The sequence below is a fragment of the Peromyscus maniculatus genome, chromosome 9 (assembly GCF_049852395.1).
Source record: "Peromyscus maniculatus bairdii isolate BWxNUB_F1_BW_parent chromosome 9, HU_Pman_BW_mat_3.1, whole genome shotgun sequence".
Taxonomy (NCBI): Eukaryota; Metazoa; Chordata; class Mammalia; order Rodentia; family Cricetidae; genus Peromyscus; species Peromyscus maniculatus.
The window spans coordinates 67947027-67967452 of NC_134860.1; the positions used below are offsets into that span (position 1 = coordinate 67947027).

At 48.4% G+C, this 20426-nt stretch overlaps 1 protein-coding gene across 2 annotated transcripts in view; it reads left to right on the forward strand.

The window, feature by feature from the left end:
- The window catches only part of Pebp4 (phosphatidylethanolamine binding protein 4), a 218112-nt gene that overhangs the window by 122376 nt on the left and 75310 nt on the right, over nt 1-20426 (forward strand). The window lies entirely within an intron of this gene.

Below are 20426 nucleotides of genomic sequence, written 5' to 3' on the forward strand. Positions count from 1 at the left end.
ATAGGAGCAGGGGGAAGTGCCAATTCCGTGCATTTGCTCTTCTTTGTGATAGAAGTCTCTTCTCTGGTACCAACTTCAAGGTATTGAAGACTGAAGAACTGACTCACAAAAGACTTCTGGAAGTCTAAGAGTTGGCACCAGCATATCACTGTGGATTTGGTGGGGGGAAATGGTCTCCAGTTTAGTTGCGGGGGGGGGGGGGGTGTGGAGCGTACAGAGAGGGCAGCTGCTAGCAAGTTGAAGTTGGTTTCATGAGAGCTGGGGAGAAGCCTAGCTTGCCTTTTTCAGAGTATGTCTGAGGAACAGACTCTACCAACACAAGTGTTAGATCTTCTGGCCTGAACCGATTTCATCTCGTCTCTCATCAAGTGGCCTTTTAAAGATACTGCTATCTTAATAGACATCACAGTCACCCTTCAGTACCCTCAGGAAACCCCCATGAGTCTGTTATATAAAATAGTGTTTGAATCAAGCCTATGCACATCTTCTCATATACTCCAAATCATCTCTAGCTGATTATCACACCTAATACAATGTAAACGCTGCATAGATAGCTTGTACTGTATTGTTTAGGGAATTGATGATGGCGGGGGGGGGGTGGGGGGTGGTGGTGGATGTCTGCACTTGCTCACAGATGTAATTCTCTCTGTGAATTTTTTTTTTCAATCTGCTTTTGGTTGAATTTGAGGATGTAGAACCCACAGAGAACAGAGGCCCAACTGTATGTAACTCACATTTGTTTCCCAATCCTGTTCAATCATGGAATCTCATGTTCGTGAGTGGCCTGGCAGTTATACTTTGCAGAAATCCACACTAGCCTGTAGCCTTTGGACTCTGTGCCCAGACAACCTGCAAGCGGCTTTTGCAAAGAATGTGCCTTGTAAGATAATAGAAACTAGCAAAATAAAATTTGAATGTGTTGTGCATTAAGAGCTGGTTCCTAGCTCAGAGACCAGACATTCTCTGTTTCTCTGCAATATGTGAACCGTACTCTTGACCTTCAAGGGTCATCCTGATGATCCCATGAAGAACACTCTAGAAAATGTAGAGAATACCACAGATGCAAAGGCTAGTGTTTGTTTTGAATCCTAGGGCCACAGGCAGAAGCAGGGACATGGGTCTAACTAGCCATTGACTCCTGACAAGGGAAGACTCTCACACCAGAGTGGGTAGGAAAGGGAGAGTTACCCTGGCAACCAACCCATGTCCCAGCACCAGGACCCTTCCTAGGAAGTTTAGGGGGACAGCCAGCCCTCTTTAGAAACAGCCTAGCTGGAGCCCAGGTGGGGTTTCTTGAGCAGCAGTGGACTGCGGGAGCTCTTAGCAATTGGCAAAGGGACAGTGTTGAGTGTTGAGGGAGAGTCTTGGTGTAGGGCAGGGACGGCCACAGAGGGCACAGGAGATGGGCAGCTTGTCAGATTGGCCTCCTTCCAGAGCATTGTCATTTTCCAGAAAGTTCATGGGGTGGGAGCTCAAGGGAGGATTTTCCAGGTCACACTCATAGACACCTCCCACTTTACACACACACACACACACACACACACACACACACACACACACACACCACAGAGAGACAGAGACAGACAGACAGACAGACAGACAGACAGGGACAGAGACAGGCAGACAGACAGACGGGGCTCCCCGTGAGCGTGTCCCACTCAGGATTCTCAGGCTGGAGGGAAAAGCCGTGGGGGCAGAATGGTTTCCCAGTTGAGGAGTCCTGGGGCTGTGACAGAGCCTCTAGCCATGTCTGGCACCCCCTCCCACCCACTCCCATCACCCTGCTACTCACTCAGGACATGTCCCTCACACCAGCTCTGTGCTGTGAACAAGGATTTAGCCCCAGAAACCCTGCTTAGGGACACAGCAGGCGGCAGGTGGCAGGTGGCAGCTGCCAGGCAAACCCGCTAAGCCACAGAGCTTAAGCAAAGCCACCTGCCAGGGCATGGCCCTCACTTCCTGTGTGCCCAGAAGAGGCTCAGGTTTCAGTCACATTGCCACCCACTTTCCCTCTTCTGGGTGCCCGGCAGGAAGCTGCGGCTTTCCCTGGTGGAGTCACTCACTCGGCCCTGCCACCTGCCCCCAGGTTCTTCTAGCCAGAGAGATGTCATGAGCCAAGTGGATTCAGGTCTCAGGTCCCAAAGCTCAGTTGAAGGGAGAAGGGTGGAGGGTAGGGGTTTTGGCTAAGCCTAGGAGCCGGTCCTCTAACTTAGAGCTCACACAGAAGAAGGGCAGGCCGATCCCGTGAAGAAATGTAAGTTCTTGAGCCCACCTCTCCACAGAACTCCACAAACTTGGCTGGGGAGGGGCCCATTACCTGGCAACTGGCTCGCCTCCAGGTACCAAGACCCTCTCAGGAAGTTCAAGGGGACAGAGGCAGCCAGGTCACGGCCCTGATGAAGTCTTGGGCAGTAACCAAGCGTGCCTCCAAGGTACTGCCCAGTTCCCTGGCCATGCTATGGAAGAGCTTTGCAGACACACAAAGACTATAGCTTCCACCTTGACCAAGTACTCCAAGAGGAGTTCTCAGGTCGGGGAGGCTGCCCTGCTCAGGGGTGGGATGGCGAATGACATCACCCACTTGTGGGGCTGTTTTCTTTTCTTTTTAAATTATGTTTTATGTGCGTTGGTGTTTTGCCTGCATCTCTTTTTGTGTGAGGGTATCGGGTCCCCTGGAGCTAGAGTTACAGACAGTTGTGAGCCGCTATGACTTGAACCCAGGACCTCTGGAAGAGCATTCAGTGCTCTCAACTGCTGAGCCATCTCCCCAGCCCGTGAGGCTGTTTTCAAAGAAAGGCGTTTTGGAAACTGTTGAAACTTTAATCGCTTTGGGAGCTGGCATTGCCCCCTTAAATGATGGGAAAGCAGGGGCTAGAGAGTTTCAGTGACAGCCCGTGCCAGCAGTAGTAGTAGACTGTAGTGACAGGTATTGGACGTGTGTCCCAGACTCTAAACCATTCATACTGTGCAACGCCATTGTGGGGTCCCACCATGTCCATCAGCCCCCAATCCGTTCCATTGTGTCCAGGGACCACCATGCCCCCTCTAGAAGATGAAAACCTTCTCTGTCCCGTTCCCATGACGCCAGCTCACTCCTGGATGGGTAGAGGCTTCCAGGGCACACTGCCCAGGGAATGCTGCCTTGGCATATAAAGCATTCCTGGTCTGTGTTTTTAGACCCCATAAAACTACACCCCAATAAACCACCATTACCCAAGCATCCTCAGCAGTAAAGCCGCATAGAAAAGTCACTGCAAACAGAGAAATAGTGGCCCTGTGATTCCCAATGGCCACAGAGAGAAACGTGGAGGAACTCAAGCTAGCCTTAGTATCAGGCAACCAGATACAACTGGACATCAGGCCAGGGCATGGCCATGGAAGCCCTTCATTGGAGACCATGTTTCGAGAGGCTATCCAGATCAGAACAGGAACATGGGGGAACATCTGTAGCCGCCCCCCCCCACACACACACACCCCTACACTCCATCTTAACGACAGACTCACAGGGTCTAGATAGAATAGGACAAGGTTCTAGGCATGTGGGCATCTGAAAGAGTAGGAGGTAGAAAGAGGCCCAGACATAGGACCGGTTCTTGTGCAATGGTTACGATCAGTGACTCTGGAGTCAGACATCTCTGGTTCAAATCCCGAACCCACCATTACTGGCTGTATGATCTCGGGCTGGTTGCTCGGCTTCTTTGGGTCTCGATGTACTCATTTGTAAAGTGAAAATATTTGTAGCCTCTGCCTCACACTGTTAAAGTGGCGTTTCTCTACGTTATTTCAGGGAAAATGCTTAGAGCAAAAACCCAGCAGCACAGAGCCGGCTTTAAACAGTTGGGTCTATGCTGCTGTTGCCCTTGCTCCCAGCCAAGTACCTCAGAGTCACAAAGGCAAATGAAATCCAGGAAGCTGACGTCTCCCACAGGGGAGGTATCATGAGGGTCCAAGGGGCAGGCTTGGGTGGAACTTCCTTCACCTGTTGGTTTCCATGGGCTCAGCAGCAAGACTAGGCGGAAGCTCCCCACCCCGACCCACCCCGGCCCCCAGCCTGGCCATGCCAAGGAATGCAGGGATGCAGATGTAACACACAGGAGGTGCTCCTTGGCCCCCCTCTGAAACTCTGTCACTGAGTGAAAGAGATTCCTAATCAAAGCCAGACATGGTGACACACACCTGTGACCCCAGCACTCCAGAGGCCAAAGCAGGAGAACCTGGAGTTCTAGGCTAGCTGGGCCTGTGCACTGAGATGCTGCCTTAAAACACCAACGGAGGGACTTGATCCCTAGCAGCACACAGTGGGGTAGCATCCTCCTCCCTGATCCTCCTGGCAGCACACAGTGGGGTAGCATCCTCCTCCCCGGTGCCATGTCCTCAGGTTTCCTTACAGATGCTTTTTGGTTCTGCTAAGGCCCAGTTGAGGTATCAATTAGTCTGCATCACTCACTCCCGGAGAAGGGTTTATTGGCTCCTTGTCTTATTTGTCTCTGAAATTAGTGCTCGGAGCTTTTCATGCAGATATTTTCATTAGGCTCTTTTTTTTATTGTTAATGGGAATATTAAGCACGGGAAGATGGTACATGAATACTTTCCACAAAGACTATCATGACTAGTGACAAAGAATATGAAGAATAATTAAGGAGACAAGAGTACCTTTTTTTTTCCTTCCAAAAAAGAAAATCTTCCTAGAAACCGTCAATGATTCTAAAATTTGTCCTGAATGCCTTTTTTTGTTTTAAGAAAGAAAAGGAGCCGCCAAGTTCACACTTCGCCTTTCATTCAGTGCCCTCAACCTTTGGCAGCCACAAATGGCAGCCAGTTCTGGGTTGGATCGAAAGGACCTCTAAGGGGTCATTATTCTGTCTACTTTTCTGTAGGGTTGAATTTTTTTCTGTATTAAAAGGTCGTGTGTGTGTGTGTGTGTGTGTGTGTGTGTGTGTGTGTGTGTGTGTGTGTGTGTGTGTTTAAAGGACCTCTAAGTGTGTTAGGTGAATAAGAGGAACAGAACACCTAACAAACAGAAAGGATTCGCTCTCCCTGCTTTTGACTTCTGTGGTCAGCGTGTGTTTGAGTGATCCACACTAGGGCTGGGAAAAAAGCCCAGCTGATAAAGCACTGGCCTTGGAAACATGAAGGCCAGAGTTCAATTCCCAGAACCCATGTTAAAATAAATGGATAAGTAAATAGATTTAAAAAACAAACAAACAAACAAACAAGCAAGCAAGCCACTGGGCATACACTGGTGAGCCCAGCACTGGGGAAGCAGAGACGGACAAGTCCCTCGGGCTCTTCTTGCACACTTGGTTAAATTCCAGGCCAATGAGAAACCTTTTCCCAAAGACAGCATCTGCGAGAGACAGCTGGGGCTGCCCTTTGCCCTCCGCACACACATGTGCATGCATCTGCACACACACAGTAAATAGATCATTTTTTTTTTAAATGTATGTTCCAACATTCTCCTGAATGATCTCCGACAAGTCCCCTGACATCTCTGAGAATTTGGCTTCTCCACCGAGAAATGGACCCAGAGCAGGGCAGAAGTGAGGAAGGAGTTTAAATTCACCAAGAGGAGGAAGCTTCCTAGAAAGAGGCATCACAGAAAGTAACATTTTGTCCTCATTCCTAATGAACCAAGCAGCAGACCCTGTAGAAATTTAATTTACATATGTACCTATAAATAATTATGGATATATATATATATATATATATATATATATATATATCCAGAACTCAGCTAACAACAATAAGCAGAATAAATTATCTGTATCAGGAACACCAGTTGAGATGAAAAAGGCAAACTGAAGAGATGGGATTGCTAAGTAATTGATAAGCAATTCCTTTTTTGTTGTTGTTTGTTTGTTTGTTGATGTTTTCAGGGGTCGTTTTATTATTACTCGGGGGGGGGGGGGCAGGAGCGAGACTCTTTCTGTAGCCCAGGCTAGCCTCAAACTTGCAATTGCTGTTTTCCTACCTCTGCCTCCAAAGTGCTAGGGTTAGAGGAATGTGCCACCATGCCAGGGTTGGGAGCACTCGGTCTTGCCACTCAGTCTCTGTTGATTGCCCTCTGACCTCTGGACAAGATCAGCCCTCTCCCATCCCCCCCCTCCCCGGGCATCAGGGCAGAATGTGGGCTTTCTGGGCTGGTCAGGCTTCTGTGTACCTCCCTTGAGCCAGGGCCGCGCAGCACCTTCCTCCCCGATACTTTTCCGCTTCCTTTTTAACCCCTCGCCAGGTCCTTATCGCGAACAGTCCCCCACTCAGCTGTCATTGTCCTACCCAGAGATGCCTTCACTCCCATTCAAAATAATTTAAATAAAATGTTGCTACAAAGTGGAATATTATCTTTTGATGAATGTTTTTAAAGCCCTTTAGGTTTTCACGGTAATTTGCGGCGTAAAATTATTTGGAGATAAGAGCCAAATTAGCTCTCCTTTGCTGAGGTCGCTGTGTCCTGTTATCCATGTGAGCAGTGTTTAAATATAATCAGCCCTTAGACTAATGCAGCATAATTGTTCATTTGAAATAGCTTTTTTTACTCCATTCAATGAGTCATTAAAATATTCAAGGGATAATGCAGTGAATTGGAAATGAATTTATCATATTATCCCATACATACTGCAGTGCTTCAGGTAACTAAGGAGAGGGAGGGAGAGAGGGAGGGAGGGTGGGAGGGAGGGAGGGGGAGGGAGCACATGAATGTGAGGCACACAGGAAGAAAGGGGGCTTGTGTACATAGGGATAGGCTGAAGGTTCTCGGTGGGTTTATGGTAAGTAGAGGGGGGGAAGACAAGAAAGAAAATGCTGTTCTTCAAGGCTCTCTCTCTCCCTCCCTCCCTCCCTCCCTCCCTCCCTCCCTCCCTCCCTCTCCCTGCACTCCGAGAATCTGCTCTACCACAGCTCCACTGTTAACTTATTTTTATCAAATATGTTTATATCAGAAAGTCGTTATGGAAACCAGTTCTGCCATCCAGGAGAATTCCTGGAGCAGGCAGAAAACATTCTCTCTCTCTCTCTCTCTCTCTCTCTCTCTCTCTCTCTCTCTCTCTCACACACACACACACACACACACACACACACACACACACACTGCCTTGTTCTTCCCCATCTCCATCTCCAGCAGCCCTGCTCATCAGGGATGCGGCTCTGGCTCTGCTTCTCCAACAGAGCTGTGCGATGGACCCAGCTATCACCCACGGTCCCAATCTATTCCTGCCCTAACATCAGGGACCTGGGCTTGCCACTGTCCCCTGGGCCTCCATTACCTAACCTGTGTATTCTAGTTTCCTTTCAATTGCTGTGATAGAGACCATGACTGAAAGCAACGTGTGAAGGAAAGGAAGGGTCTACTTGACGTACAGGTCACAGTCCACCATCAAGGGAATTCAGGGCAGGAACTGAAGCAGAGACCATGAAGGAGTGCAGCTCACCCGCCATGGTTCACTCAGCCTGCTTTCTTATACCACCCAGCACCACCTGCCTGGGAATGGTACTGTCCACAGTGGGCTGGGTCCTCCCCCATCAATCATTAATCAAGAAAATGCCCCACAGACTTGTTTACAGGCCACTATGACAGAAGCGTCTTCTCAGTTGAATTCCCTCTTCTTAGATGACCCTAATTTGTGTCAAACTGGGAAAAATACAACAAGAACAACAACAAATAAAACTAACCAGTGCACAATGGCAAGTACTTCTTAGGCAGAGACAGATGTTGGGGGCGGGGGCGCTGTGGTAGACTCTCTAAATGCTCCCAGGATCGAGGAAAGTTCTGCCTGTTTGCAATGATGTTGAGAATGAAGAAAAGCACTAAGGTAGATGCCATATCCAGAACGAGGGCCTCTGCCCTGGCCACACTTCCCTAAGATGCCAGGTGACCAGCCCCCAAGAAAACAGCCAGCACCAGGAGGCTGTCCAGACACCACCCCAGCAGATCAGCAATCGCCAAAGGAGAGAGGATGGCCTTCAGGAGTGACCCAGGAAGCAGTCAAGGTTGTCTTTAACAATGTGTGGAGATGTCACCAGGAGGCAGGGACCCCCTGCAGCCCGCTTTGGGCGGCAGAAGGACCAGTGGACAGTGTTTGGATGGAAGCAATACTTGTTATCAGAAGGAACTTTCTAAGAATTTGAACTACCCAAAAACATAGTGTCTACTGCAGGGGGAGTGAGGTCCTTGTCACTAAAAACAACTGTCCATGGGGACCCAGGGAACTGCTCCCTGGGTAAGAGATAGGAGCCAGTGACCCAGAAGACGAATCCCCTTGCAAAATTCACAGTAGCATGTTACAAACTCCACATGGTTTCCATCAGCAGTGTGTGGATAAAAACACACAGCCCAGGGGCTGGAGAGATGGCTCAGTGGTTAAGAGTACTTGCTGCTCTTTCCAAGGACCTGGGTTTGGTCTCTAATACCTACATGGTGGCTCACAACCACCTGTAACTCCAGTTCCAGCGGATCCAGTGTTGGCTTCTGACCTTTTTGAGAACCAGGCATGCACTTGGTACACAGACATACATGCAAGCGAAACATCTACACTCATAAAATAAAATAAAATAAAATAAATACTTTTTAAAAATAGGTGGGGCCGAGTAGGAGATTAGGTTGTGAGATTTGGGCAGACACTAAAAATTTCTAAAGATCTAAACATGATCAGACAACTCTCCTACTGGAAGCCAAATTCTACCCTCTCCTGAGGCCTGTGCCCACTCGTGAAGACTACACAGCCTCCTGCTGATCTGTCTGTGGTGTCTCCATACCTTTCTGTGGCCACAGCCTCTGTGAACCATTATTTGCTTTGTCCCTTCATCCTACAAGCTCTTCCCCAACCTGCAAACGTGAGGTGCTTTAAATGGGTCAGGAGCTCCAGATGAATTACCTTTGGGGTCCAGAAAGGGCTAAGATGTATGATCGTGAAACCTTCTCCCGAAATAGGAACGACCAGCTCCGTTTCCTAAACTCCGGCTGGTGTCATATCAATCCTCATCAAAAAATATTTATTTTTAACTTTTGTTTATTTCATGTGTATGTGTGTGTTCTAAGGTATATGAATGTTCACTATATGAATGCAGGTGCCTTTGGAGGCCAGAAGAAGGATGTCCGACCTGCTGGGACTGGAATTGCAGGTGGTTGTGAGTTGCCTGATGTGGGTGCTGGGCACTGGGTTCCTCTAGAAGAACAGCTAGTGCTCTTTCTTAACCACTGAACCATCACTCTAACCAAGCCTCATCAAAATTCAAAACTCTTAATAAACAGTCTCAGAAACTCAACACGAAGAATCCACACAGGTTCACTAAAAGCCAGTCACTCCAGTCACTTGGATGCCTTCGCTGGCACATGCATTAGTCCCTTGGATAGAGGGGGCCATAAGCAAACACAGCACATCTTGACTAGAGGAGGCTTAACCTGTACCAATCATGGGTGAGGAGGGGTGACTTGGCTTCAATGACTGTGTCATGATGTGGGTTTGTGGCCCGTGGACAAGCCAGTTCTGAAGAGTATTGACAAATGAATTAGCAGTGATTGTGAAGTAGGTCACTGGTGACAAGCCATTGCCTTGTTCTGTGCCTTAGGGAATAACATATTTGTAGGTCACACAGAGTTTCAAGAAGTAGTTAATAATGATGAAGAACATAAAACAGTTGCTTCTGACAAACAGGAAGTAGGGGCCCTCTCTGAAAAAAAATGGATTTAATAGGGATTGATGTAAAGTTCTATATTTAGGCTTCAAATCAGTTTTGTGCATTCAGGATAGGGAAGATCTGGCATGTCAGAGGTTCATGAAGGAAAAGATCAAGACGGGTTGGTGTTAATTCCTAAGCTAATTTAAATCTGAAATTTCAGATAATAATAGAACGTCAAACCATAATGAAGGAGTTAAGACAGGATAATCTTAGGCCACATCAGAAAAAGACGAGACTTTTGATCATTGAAGATGCTCATGACTGCTCTTTCTCTGACCTGCTCAAACCGGTCTGTCCATTCACTCATTCATTCACTCAGCATATGCTCAGCACATCCTGGGCAATAGATTTCATTCAGACATCTGCAAGCTTATGCCATCAGATCCCTTCTTTTTAAAGGACTTCCCGTCTAGCGACAGAGACCAGGGAAGAAAAGCAAATGACTGGTTCAGGGTGGGGAACGCTAGGATGGAGTGAAGTCTTGAGGCCCATGGGGAATGAGAAAGAGGGCTGGGAGCAGACTCCCCAGAGGTGTGGACCTGTGAGCCAAGTAGTCGCTCTCCATGTCACCAAGAGAAGGCCACCCAGGCAGAATGGAGAGGACACTAGTGTGGCTGGAGCCAGTGGTCCAGGGGAAGTGCTCAGGAGATGAGGTCAGTGAGAGAATGAAAGAGGTTCTGAAGAATGGGGAGTTCTGATGTTCCTTATCCCTCCCCAGAGCCTCCCTGGAATCCATACCTAGAACAGTTAAATCAGAACCTTGTGGGGTAGAGCTCAGCATCCACTTATTTTTTAAGGCTCCCCCGGTGAGACAAATGGGCAGGAGAGGTGATGGGTTGGGGAGAAGTGTCGTCATAGATCACCTCTCAAGTTTGGCTTATGCAAGATGATTAAGGCCCGGTACCCAGTTAACAATGTTGTATCAGACACTCAGAACTCAAGAGGGTAAATCTCATCTAAAGTGTTCTTACCACACCAAAGGGAAAAGGAATTAAAAAAAACAAAAACCAGATGCACCAGGGCTCAGAAACATCAACACAGGGCCTTTACCTAGACTGAGGCAAGGATTTTAGCACACGGACTACAGAAGGGCTTTAAACTACCTGCTGGGGGTGGAGGGAGGTTTTTTCAGTGGTTAAGGACACTTGTTTTTATAGAGGACCTGAGTTCAATTCCCAGCACCCAAATGACAGCTCACAACCATCCACAGTGCCAGTTCCAGGGGATTGGACCCCCTCTTCTCACCTCCACTGGCACCAAGCACACACATGTACACGGATATACATTTGAACAGAGGACTCATACACATAAATAAAAATACAATTTAAAAAAAAAAAAAAAAAAGAAACTATCTGGAAGCTAGATGCAAAGCCAGACCCCTGCAGTTCCCTCGACAGGAGGCAGAAAGATCACTTGAGCCCAGAGCTTGAGACCAGCCCAGGTAACATAGCAAGACAGTGTTTCTAGGTAAATAAATATCATGAAAACTGGGTTGCATTTCTAAAAGTTCTCTCTGTCGGCCATGGCTGCAGATAGCCCCAAGAGATAGTTTTGTTCTTTCAGGAGGGATGACACTGATCTTCCGCAAGACAAGAGTAGAAACATGGAGAGGACAGCTTCGGGGCCTGCCGTGAGGTCAGGAGCTGTCAGGACCTGCTGAGGGACCAGATGAAGGGGGTGAAGAGTGGTCTGATGGCGGCTCCTAGATTTGGGTACCAGTTACCGAAATGGAGACACTCGGACACGCCCATGCTAAAAGGCCTCCTGGATCCCCTCGCGGAGATGTCAGAGAGGAGGCTGAAGGAACCTGAAGTCCCAGGAGGGCATGACGGGAGCCTGGCACAGCAAGGTGTGCTGGGTGCTTGCAGTCCGGTCCTGCTGCCTGGAGAGAGGAAGTTGAGTTCTTCTTGCAGATATGTTCAAAGAGAAGCTGCCTTGAAGGGCTTGGGCAGGATGCTGGGTTTGACTGACAGTCAAAGTGTGGGACTCTGATGCTGCCCGTCAGGAGCCCGCATGGAAGGAGCAGAGTTCCGTTCTGAGATGAGCTGAGAAAGGGTATAACAGGGCCTCAGAAGCCGTGGCAAGTCAGCTCTGCCTTGATGGGGACTGGGTGACACTTCAGAGTTTGGGAGCAGGATTCAGAAGGCTTGTCTGCCCAGCCACTGGCCAGTTGGGTGACACTACTGTAGACTCTGCTCTTGGGTGGACCTCTTGTGTCCCCTTACAGAGACAGACAGGTGGGCTTCGGCGCTAGTTGGTACCAAGCTCCCATAGTAAAGAGTCCTGGGCCTGACCCTCTACATAGCAGCCCTCAATATTTCTGGAAAAAAAAAAAAACACACACACACACACACACACATTTTTCAGAAGCACAGCCTCCTCTCCCAGGTCTCAGAACACACAAAGCAAGCTGTAAGTCCCAAGCAATTCCCTGAACGCTTGCTCTCCAAGTCTACTGAGTATTTCCGAATACGAGCGACAGTGGCATTGCTGGAGGGAGAGAGCATGGAAGCCGATCTCTCTCATTTTAAATGGTGAATCACTTCTCAGTGGGGCTTTATGGTTAGTCACACCTACCTGGGAACCTACTTGCCTACTGATCTACCACCAGTGGTTAGTACTACTGCCAGTGGGTGTTGCAAACCCCAGCCATTACCCCAGAAGCCCCGAGTGGGCCCTAGAGTCGTGTGGGGCCCGAAGAGCTCTCATTTAGGAGAAAGGGGGTTGGAAGAGCCAGCAGCGTCTTGGGGGCAGCTACAGGCTACAGATTTGCTAGGGCTAGAGAAAGAACCAGGAGCATCCTAGGGTTCATCAGCTAGCTTGCTCTGCCCCCCCAGAACCCTGGTGGAGCTAGTGTGGAGACCAGAATCTAAAGGACTAGTTAGCTTGTGGCCCAGAGTACAGGGCCCTCCTTCACGAGGGTTTTTGTTTCTTGGAGGGGGGGGGGAGGGATGAAGAAGATGAGGAGGAGGAGGAAGATGAGGGACAGGAGGAGGAGGAGGAGGAGGAGGAGGAGGAGGAGGAGGAGCCAGTCCAGAGTTCCCAGTAATCCTGTGGAGGAATCAGCAGATCTGCCGAATGGTGGGGAAGGGGCACACGGACAGACTCCCCCCACCCCCTTCCCCCCCCCCACCAGGGGTATACAAATGTATAGAGCTCTATGGGATGCTGGCTTATCAAGCCTTTCACTAAGAACTAGCTCTTTCCTTTCAAAGAGGGTGGAAGTCACTGTTCTCTTGTCTCCGTTGATGAACAGATTCTGGGTGGCAGGAGTCACCATAGAAACAGGTGCTATCTTAAGCAAATGAGCCTTATTAACCTTAAGAGTGGTGGAGTTTTCACAAGATTGCACATATAGGGTAGGAGGGAGACGGGGTTTGGTGGGGGGAGGGCCGAGGTGGCTCTGGGAAGCCACGTTGCTCCGGGTAGGGAGGCATGTGTGTGTGTATGTGTGCATGTGCGCGCACTGCGTGTGTGGGTGCCCATCATGTATATGTGTTGTGCAAAACTGCTTCTGAGGAGGTAAGCTCAGGTCCTGCCCACCCCTTTCCCTAAGAAACATGCTGTCTCCCCGGCCCCCTTCCCCCACCCGCCCGCCCAAGGAACCTTCATCTCCTGGAAAGTGGCCTTAAGGCTTCAGCGGCCCAGAGCTCCAGTCATGACCCCTCTGTTACCGCTTGGGTAGACCCTGCCTGCATCCCCAGCCCTGCTGCCCATTAGAGACAAGTGTTTCTGGAGAGAAAAGCCAGGAAGCAGTGCAGTTCAGTAGCAGGAGCGGGAATACTGGCATCTACTGGACCTGGGTCCATGTGCTCATGTCCCTCAGGGAGCCCCCATCTGTAAAGGGCACCTTGCAGGGCTGAAGCTGGGCTCTTATAAGATCACCCAAGTTCACACGGGACATGTACCCTCAGCACGCATGTGTGTGCACACACACACTGTGAACTGCCTCATTTCTGGGGAGAAAAGGGGGGCTCTTTCCACATCCATATTTCCTCAATATGGCTTCATCAGTTAACCAACTTGCCTAGGATGCCTGTTCTATTTGTGCTCTGGAGGCAGGAGTGTGTGTGGCTAGAGGAAGATCTGGATAGAGAAGCTGGCCCTCTGAGAAGCTGTGGTGGTCAGGTAGGCCTAGAAGAGGTGACGTGACGTTGGGCGGGGCTTTGAAGTCACGTGGGACTGGGATGGGCAGAGAAAGGGCCCCGCACATTCAGCTCTTAGTGGTAAGTGGTAATGAAGAATCCTGAGCAGTGAGTGCAGTGAGTGTTGGCTCCAAGACACACATCTGCTGCCCTCTGCAGCACCTCCTTGGGCAGGACACTCCACGACACCAGCTAGCATGCCACCTGTCCCAGTCGGGCTCCCATTCCTCGGAAGAAATCTGAACCGTCGCCCCAGGGACTCTGGCACATGCCATGTGTCCCCTGTAGCCCAAGGCGCTATTTATCAGGGAGACGGGCTAGCAGAGACTGTGTGCCCTGGAAGGACTCTGGGAAAGGGAATTTTTTATTTCTGTGCTGTAAAGCATCAAAAGCCTCAGGGTTGGGGGGATGGCTCAGTGTATAAAGTGCTGATGCGCATGACCTGAGTTCAAATCCCCAGCACTAGGAGGCAGAGATAAGAGGGTTCTAGTACTTGTTAGTCTGGCTAATTGGTAAGTTCCAGGTTCAGTGAGGAACCCTGTCTCAAAAAGTAAGGTGGAGGGTGATAGAGATGGCTGACAGTGACCTCTACACACACACATACACACACACACACACACACACACACACACACACACACACACACACACACACACACGAGTCTCAACACATGCCTGGAACTGGGACAAGGTGGCCACCACAGATTGGCTCCTCCCTGCGTCATGTCTTTCCGCTCTCTAGAGCTAGTAGGTAGGTACCTCAGGCTCATTTGGTGGTACCCATGAAGACACTGAGACCCGAGGTCCATGATGAAGGAAGGACTTGGTCTCTAGTACCACAGCAATACTGAGATGAGAGAAACCACCCTCCAGCTCACGTTTGGTGGGCCACCGGAGATTAGTGGGGAGTTAGCTTGGTCTCCGGGGGTGCCAGGGGACCCACCCTTTGAGTCTGACTAATGGAGAAGAAAGGGGAAGCCCACCCCCCCCACCTCCACTCCCCACCCCCCGGGGAGCTCAACCCTTACCTTCTTTCCCTTCAGAAATCAAAACCTGGCACTTGGTGATTTCACTTGGCCCCCGGCCAAGGGATGCAACTTTAGGGACACCAGAGAAGCTTTCCCAGTGCACCCATCTTTTAGCTCCAAAATCGTCTTCCCCATTGGCTTAAGAGCTGCCCATGAATGTAGCATGAAAAAAAACACAGGTGAAGGCCTGGCAGAAAGGACCACTCACAGGAAGAGGCTGTGAGCCGACCTGAGCCCCAGGCTTACCTTGGCAATGAACAAAACGGGAATGTTGCATGGGCCACTCAGAGAAGACCAAATCAGGAGGCTCTGGGGACGAGGGGGAGTCAGAGAAAGGAGCAGAATTTCACCTTAGTTTGTCTCCCTGCGAAGTCTGGTCCTTCCTCTATGCCAGTGGCCCCTAGAAGTGATGGTTGCCTGCCTGCCTCCCTCCCTCCCTCCCTCTCTCCCTCTCTCCCTTCTTCCCAAGGGCATCCAGGTCATTATTTATAGGCATGGCATGCATGGAGAGTTCAATGCCACTGAAAGTTTTTTTTATTACTTACAATTTCAACAGAAGGAGGCCTGCCATGCCGTGCCACACAAGGCCACATGGGGGAAGTCCCTGGGTGTGTCAGGAAGCAGAGGTGGCCTGGAGCCTTCGCTGTGGTTTCTGTGGGAAATGAACAGCATCAGGTGCAAGCAAGCTCTAACAAGCTTAGGACTGGTGAGCTGGCATAATATCAGTGGCCTCTGGGGCAATGGCGGGGGGTATGCTCCAGCTGCCTGGTACCTGCCTTAGGGTGCCACAGGGCAGGAGAATATTGCCTAGCTATGCGAGAGTTGGGGAAAGGAGGTGATGGAAGGGATGGGCTCGGGGGCTGGTTGGTGTGTACGTGGCAGGTGTGCTTGCAGGCAGATGCCTTACAATCTTTAGGAAGCAGTCAGCTGTGGCAGGGACGTATTCCCAAAACAAGTGCCCCCTCGGGGTACCAAAGCATCAACACAAAATGCAGAAGATAAAAAAAAAAAAGTATGGCCAATCCCCCCTGCATCCTGTCTCTCCAAACGCTGCTCTCTTGAAATCATTCCTTTCAAAATCCTCTTGTTTCAGATGCCTTCCCTGGGACTCCAGGACCTGGCCCTTCCCCCCCCCACTCCCACTTAGCACAGGCTGTGCCGCACAATTTAGCACCCAATTCCACGCTGTCTTGTTCCCTCGCCATCCCAAGGTGCTTGCCCCAGTTTCCCAGCCCCCCGGGAGGGCTCTGCTTGCCGCATTCCTGCACTGGTGCGCGTCCAGCCCTGGACCCTGAGCCCCGCTGCGTGGACTGGCAATCCGCCCTTATCCTGCCTAGAATACCAGTTCCGACCGCATGCCTTAGACACTTTTTAATGGGTGACTAGGCTGGCCTAACGCTGTCCCTCTCAGGAACTGCTCTCTTCCCCGGGTCCTTCTGATTGCACAGGCCTCGTTGAAGTCTTCTCACAGTTTCCTCCAATAACCATACACCCTCCAGTGTTGACCACACACCACTCACTGCTCATCGTCCCAACCCCCCCCCCCCCCCCCCCGCTGCAGTGCTTTGAATGTAATTGGCCCCCATAAGCTCATAGGGAGTGGCACTACCAGGAAGTGTGGCTTGTTGGAGTAGGTATGGCCTTGATGGGGGAAGTGTGTCACTGTGGGGACAGGCTCTGAGGTCTCCTTCGCTCAAGCTTCACTTGGTGTGACATGAAGTCTGCTTCTGTTGCCTGTGGATCAGGATGTAGCAGCTCCTTCTCCAGCACCATGTCTGCCTGCCATGATGATAATGGACTAAGCCTTTGAAACTGTAAGCCGCCACCCCAATTAAATGTTTTCCTTTATAAGGGTTGCCATGCTCATAATGTCTCTTCACAGCAATAGAAACCCTAGCTAAGACACCTGCCTCCAAACATCCTCCATTCCCCTTCCCCCAAACAGCCTCTTCCTTCTTCTCTCCCACAGCAAAGTGCTCTGTGGTTTCCAAATCGGCTTAGGCAACAAGATGACTTCCAGAGAGACCATGAACCTGTCTACCTTGAGTTTATTGATTTTGGTGAGATTGCTCATCTTTCTTGCCTCAGTATACTGCCAGTTTAGATGACAAATTGGCTGCATGACCACCAAGGCCCCTTTGGGCATCACCATCTGGGGTATTGACATTGCCTAGATAGCTATTACTTGGCCTAGGCAAGAATGTCTTCTTAGATGGCATGGGGGTAGATATGGGAACTGTAATGGCTGATTTATTCTTTCCCCATATACTTGGTAGAGAAGCCTTCTTTCCATTCCATACTATTGGCCATGTTGTTGATAGTTTCAGTAGCTAAAGATGACTTAACCCACTCAAGACTGACCAGGCACACACCTCAATTCCCCCATCCCTGCCTTACTCAACTCTCTGCTGGGCATGTAGGAAGTTATAGAAGGTTAGTATTAAATAGCCTCAAGAGATTCAAAACCCCTCAGAGAAATGAAATAAACACACATGTGCACACACACACACACACACACACCACACCACACCATCTGAGAGTTGCTGAAGAAACCAGATGATGCCATAGACCAGTAGCCTGGTACTCATGCCAGTCTAGAATGCTTCTTGTAAGCTCTCCTCTGGATTTGCCAACATCTGACTCTCAGTCTCTGGCAACATGCAATGTGAAGCCATATATGGGTACTGGGTGTCTACCACCTTGAAGGAACTGGATGCTTTGGGCTTGGTAGGATTTGTCTGCTGCTCTTGCAGGCACATCATAAACACTCCACATTGTGGTCCTCTTAACCATAGAACGGCTCTGAAATCACCACATTTCCACATCTAAGATGCACCTCTTAAAATGTTCTTGACACTTTGAAGTACAAAACCCATTATGTTTGTGCTGATAGTTACTGCAGAAAATATGATGGATCCGTTTATATGTTATACTAGTAAATGGGTATGAAACACCAAGAAAACATCATCCAATAAATGTGAAATTTTTCAATGAAATGTTTCAGAAAATGAAAGACTTGAAGAGATAGATAACAGACACATGAATATGTAAGTAGGTAGATAAATATGTACATATATGCATAGGTAGATAGATACAGACATGCATATATATAAATTCATAAGTTGATAGTCTCTAATTTGTTTGATAAACAATGATTTTATTGGAATGTGATATAAAATTTTTATAGACTGGAGAGAAGATTCAGCAGTTATGAGCACTGGCTGTTCTTGCAGAGGGCCCAGGTTTAATTCCCAGCCCCTACATGGTGGCTAACAACTATATGCTCGCTACAGTTCAAAGGAACCTAACACCCTTTCCTGGCCTCCGTGGACACTGCACACACACGGTGAACAGACATACATGCAGGCAAAACACCGATAGACACAAAATAAGAATAAATAAATCTTTCTTTAAAATATTTTTATTGAAGTTTAAGGTATCCAGAGTTCCCTAGAAGGAAAAAAGGACTCATAAGGCATATTAAGAAAATCTTGTAAACAAGGACTAACGGGAGGGGGTCAGCTGGAGTGGCTCTACTGACGTTGATGCATATTGTTAAACTGCAGCAATGTAAAGGGGAGCTGTGGTGGGGAATACACAGACATATCCTTGAGATGGAACAGAAAGATCTGGAACCAACTAGAATCCTCAGCACAGGTTGAAGAGGCCATTTCAAGCAGAAGAGAAAGGGTAGAGTACCCTATAAGAGGCGTTAGGGAAATATTACGTTAGCCAAGACTAGCTAAACCTACCTCATGAGTTTCAGGTCATTCCGGACAACTTGTTGGGACTATGTCTCAAAACATAAAGAATTTAGGAGGCACTAGGTCTGTAGCTGGGTGATAGAGCACTTACCTAGCATAGGGAAAGCCCTGGGTTCAATTCCCAGCACAACAACGAGGGTATCGAAGTTCTTTCTCATCCCATAATCAAAATAAATTCTAAATTAACTATGTGAAATTAGATACGTGAATGTTAACTTTTCATGTTAAACCATAAACAAATAAAATGCACTAACATTTTTATATAGTTGTTTAAAACCATGAAACTGTAAGTAAAAAACCTTCAAAGGTCAATTAAAAGACAATGCACATTGGAAAAACACTATGTACAGATGACAAAATGTCACTGTTATGGACATACACAGCACTTACAGTGGCCTAATCACCCTACGTGCCTCATGGGCTGTGGCAGGAAGAAAATGAGAAGCATGTAAAATGCTCAGGTCAGTGTCTGGAACAGTAGGCACTCAGTCAATTTCAGCAGTTATCAGTCTATTTTAGCACTCGATAGAAAAACATCACACTAAACAATTAGCAAAGGACATAAATAAGATGTTCTGGGTGGGCCTGGGGATAGGACCCAAAGCCTCATGAATATTAGACAACCACCCTGCTGCTGAACCACACCCCCATCCCGGAAAATTCTGTTTAGAGTAAAGCTTCATAAATCTATGAAAAATGGACATCCACACAGGCAGCGAGAAATTCAGACCAAGCAAGAAATCACCTATTTTCCAGCCTCATGGTGACTATGACCAGTAAACTGGCAATTCTTGAATGTGGCATTGTTTTAAAATCAATTAATTAACTAATACCCAGGGTCCTCTCATATGATGTTGGTGGGAGTAAAAATTGCTGAGATCCATCCTGCAAGGTAATTCTGCCAGATGCACCAAACGTCAAATGCCTTTAAAATATATACAGGCTTTGACCCAAGGTTCCTTCTAGAAATCTGTACAAAAATTATATTGGAAAGTGATATCTACCAAAATAAAATTGGCCATGTTAAGTGCTGGGCTTACTCAGAAAATTATAGAGGGTATGAACAGTATATCATCTACAATTCATTTCCAGGTAGCTTATACTACTTACAAACTAGAACGTCCCAATACCAAAAAAAAAAAAAAAAAACCTAAAAATTAGAAATGACCTATTTACCCATCGAGAGGATTGGCGTGTGGAATAGTATGCAGCTATTAAAATAAACACACTATATAAAAGGACCTCATTTACACCACATTGCTATGTGAGATGAAAAAGCCAAGTAAAAGTCATTAAGAGATGGAGCTGGGGTGCAGCTCAGGTGGCAGAGTGATTGCCTAGCATGCACAAAGCCCTGGGTTCTATTTCCAGTGCTGGCTGTGGTAGTGTGTGTTTGTGTGTGTGTGTGTGTGTGTGTGTGTGTGTGTGTGTGTGTGTGAGATCGAAGTGAAAGGAGATGGAGACCAGAGGATCAGGGTCATCAGCAGCTGCAGAGCAAGTTAGAGACGGATCTGGGATGTACAAGGCCTGTGCTCTCAAAACAAAAACCATACGAGTCCCAAGACAGATGTTGGGCCTAATTGTGCACATCTGTAATCCCAGTGTGTGGGAGGCTGAGACAGGAAGATTCCAAACGCAAAGCTAGCCTGGGCTACAAAACAAGGCGCTCTCTCAAAAAGGAAAAAAAAAAAAACATAAACAGTTAATAATTCATCAAAGAACACTCAGGGAACGTCTACAGGGACATCCACGAAGGACACTGGTTCTGCCCACAGGGTGATTTCAGCCCAGTAAAAATAATTTGATGGAACCGAC